We start from the raw sequence: 3,602 nt of genomic DNA on the forward strand, positions 1-3,602 counted from the left end.
CCTTTTCTTCTTTGGTGATCAATTGATGATGGATTGTGTTAACTAGAAGAATGCTTTCTTGATGTGATTCAATCTCTGCATACATTTCTTCTATTCTGACCATAACTTTAGTCATGTCATCCACCAACTTACCAATTTGAGTCTCAGTTCTTTTAAATGCTTGTTGCATTGAATCTACTGTATCTTTGAATTGCATTAACAGGTCATCCAGATTAGACAATCCTTCTGCTTCATTGTGATAATAAGGTTGCCATTCTGACTCCCATTGATAATCTGCAAAAGAATAGTCCCTTTCAAACTGAGTTCCCTGTTGTTGAATTGAATAGGAATCACCTTTAGAGCTAGCTTGATATATCATGAAGTCTGTCAATATACTTTCAAGATCAGGAGCTCTTCCTTTCTCATGATAATTGTACATGGTCAACTCCTGTCTCCAGTCGGGTTTATTTATAGAATAGAAATAACAATTGTCCTGGTAATGTTCTCCTCCAGCAAAATCAAAATTTATTAATGGAATAGAGATAACAATCTTCATGATACAGCGGTAGGAGATTGTATTTCTTCGGAATAACTAGGCTACTTGTAGGAGATTCTATATATACAAAACACTAACAGAAACAGCGGTTATCCAATTCAAGAGGAAAAAAATATGAATTGAAAGTAAATATTCACAATTTATCAAAGAATAAAGAATAGACACCTAGGACTGAACTAACTCTCCAAATAGAAAGAAGTTCCCTGGCAACTGCGCCAAAAACTTTTTTGATAGTGGCAAGTGCACCGGATCGCGCAAGTAGTATAAAACAATAAGAACCGAGTATCGAACTCTCGGGGAACTTGTGTTACTTGGTAAAGCTATATTCAGTGAATAGGTGTCTAGTATGAAAAGAGATGTGTTGACTATGAACAGCTGTGTAAACTACCAATTGAAAGGAAAATCACGTGAGAAATGATATGTAAAGACAAGTAGACAACATGTTGGTCTTCCTATTAGGTGCCTGATGTTAAAAGGATATTCTCTACTTAACAATGCTCATATGTTCTATGGTGTCTCCTGAAATGCTAAAACCTGATTACTCATGATAGTCTAGCCTAATCCTGATCAAGCATCGCCCTTAGATTCCTCTTGTTGGACTAAACTTGACTAGAACCGCATTAAGACAAACATACAAACAACTAGGTTATCATACCAAGATCCCTTGTGATAATACGATAAACTAGCCCTGTCCTATCAAGTTCTAAGAATCAGACTAGTTTCCACTGTTGAATGATCCTAACAACACATGCATCTACGCGAGCATGATCAAGGAAAAGGCATGCTAGAATGAAGTTTTGATAGCACAATGAACACACAAAACATCATTAAATAGATATACATATATTTACATCAAGTACCTACAAGGAAGAACCAACAGAGGATTTAGCTCTCCATAATTGGGAAGCTTCCTTTACAACAAAGAAAAGAGAAAAATGAAGCATTGAAGAAATACAAGCGGTGAGGATATCTCCTCCACCTCTAGAACCTGACAATCACTCACAAACTCATCTCAAGCTCTCAAGATGACTTCCTCTTCAAGCTTTGTTCTCTGCAGGTCTTCACACAGCAAAATCTCTCAAAACTCTCTGGATTCAGACCCTTCTCTCTCTAGAGTCTCTCACATGCAGAAGCTCCTTGAGAAAATGGCTAAAATCCCAGAACTTGAACCTCTCTTTGTAGAATCTCTCACATGCAGAAGCTCCTTGAGAAAATGGCTAAAATCCCAGAACTTGGACCTCTCTCTCTCTAGAAATCTCTAAAAAATACATAAGCTCAAGGAAAAGCCCAAACTCCTCTCCAAAATCTGATTCAAGGCTTAAATAGGTGGCTTTGTTTGTGCTTGCACGCTTAGTGCAACTCTGAACCGCTTATCGCGCATTAGTGGATTTTGGCTTAGCACGTGCTTTTCTCGCTCAGCAGATGGACTAAAAGCGGTGCGCTTAGCGGGATGACCCTTTGCTCAGCTAACAAGCACAACTCATCCTTCTTCCAGATTCTTCCTCACGCTCAGCCGAGGAGTGTTGCGCTCAGTGGTTGGCTTACTAAGCCAGCAGATTGGCTTAGCGAGAGGTTGAAAATCAGCGCTTCACAAACTTGCCTAATTAACCTGAAATTGAGAGGAAATGATTATTAAACACACAAAATGGAAGTACTAAGTATTTATTACGTATCTTTAACAAAAAGTAATTACAACACTACAAAATAACCATAAATTGGAGGAGTTTGATACAATTTACACATGTTTTATAGACAAAAGTTAGTCGTATTCATCGACTAACAATCATACGCACCAGCATGACCACCATCATGCAGATCTGGATGACGTTGCTGCTTAGCAACATTCTCCCCAGCGACCATAACTCAAACCTCCCCCTGCCAAAGTGTCAGTTGGTTTTCGCCATCCTGACTCAGGTGAGTGTCCACATCGTCCAGTTGATCTCTAATGCTATTTACCAATTTGCAGGGATTACACCTCTGAGACACATAGTGGACCCGCAAAAGTCCAACAGGGCCCTGGGGTTTCCTGCTCTGATTTCAGGCCTCTGTCAATTCTATGGAGTGGCGGTCACCCCCACCAAGCTCATCCAGCCTCCCATCTGTAGGGCCTTCATCAAGAAGTACTGCATGCCCAGGCAAGTGCAGGGTCAGGCTCCCGACCGCCGCCTCTAGAGGAGGTACCATCTCTGAGGTCCATCTCCGATCACCTGCGGAGGATAGAACTTCAGATGCATAGGTACATGCAACACGTGACTAGCCAGTAGGCGGCTAATCACAGAGGGTAGGTGCTGCTGAACGAGACATTCTACCGTTACAACATGCACTAGCAGAGTTAGGACCCTAGTCCTTTCCCTTGGCCTACCCCCGAACAGTTTGGGGCCACAGTGGCTAGCTTGGGGATGAGACCGATTTTGAGATGCGGGCAGGACCTGCGGAAAAGGGGCTCAGGAGGATGACGACATGGTTGACGTGTTGCACTTCTTCACTTGATGAGGCAGAGTTGCACGGCCGGGACCGCCAAAAATTATGATTTTGTTTTTATTTGGTGTTATTGCTTTCGATTGTTGTTTTGTTTATTTCATTGTGATAAAACTGAACTTGGTGTTATTGCTTTTAGTTGTTATTTTGTTATTTCATTGTGGTGAAACTAAACTTGATATTATTGCTTTTAGTCATTTGTTATCTCATTTTGACTAATTTTACCACTTCTAGCATATTGTCATATGTACTTTGTGATGGTTCGTCTGAAATGCCAAAAAAATAAGGGGCCTTGCGTATTTTCATTCGCACGCCTTTTATTCCTTTAGATAAAGTGTAATCTCGGTTACCAACTTTGCTTGGGTTACAAACCTTTTCTAAACAAAAAGGGAGAGAAAAGAAATTTGCTTGAGAGAAATTGATTGAAAGAAAAAAAAACAAAACTAACTAAGCCAACACGCTTTTGAAAGAAAATGACCACCAGTTTTCTTTGGAAAATTCACGGGTCGGAACATAAACAATTTTTTGAAAAAACTGTGTGCGCCTGAAGGGTGAATGCAATAAAGATTTTTCCCGAAGCCCTAAATGG

The sequence above is a fragment of the Glycine max genome, chromosome 4 (assembly GCF_000004515.6).
Source record: "Glycine max cultivar Williams 82 chromosome 4, Glycine_max_v4.0, whole genome shotgun sequence".
NCBI classification, from domain to species: Eukaryota; Viridiplantae; Streptophyta; class Magnoliopsida; order Fabales; family Fabaceae; genus Glycine; species Glycine max.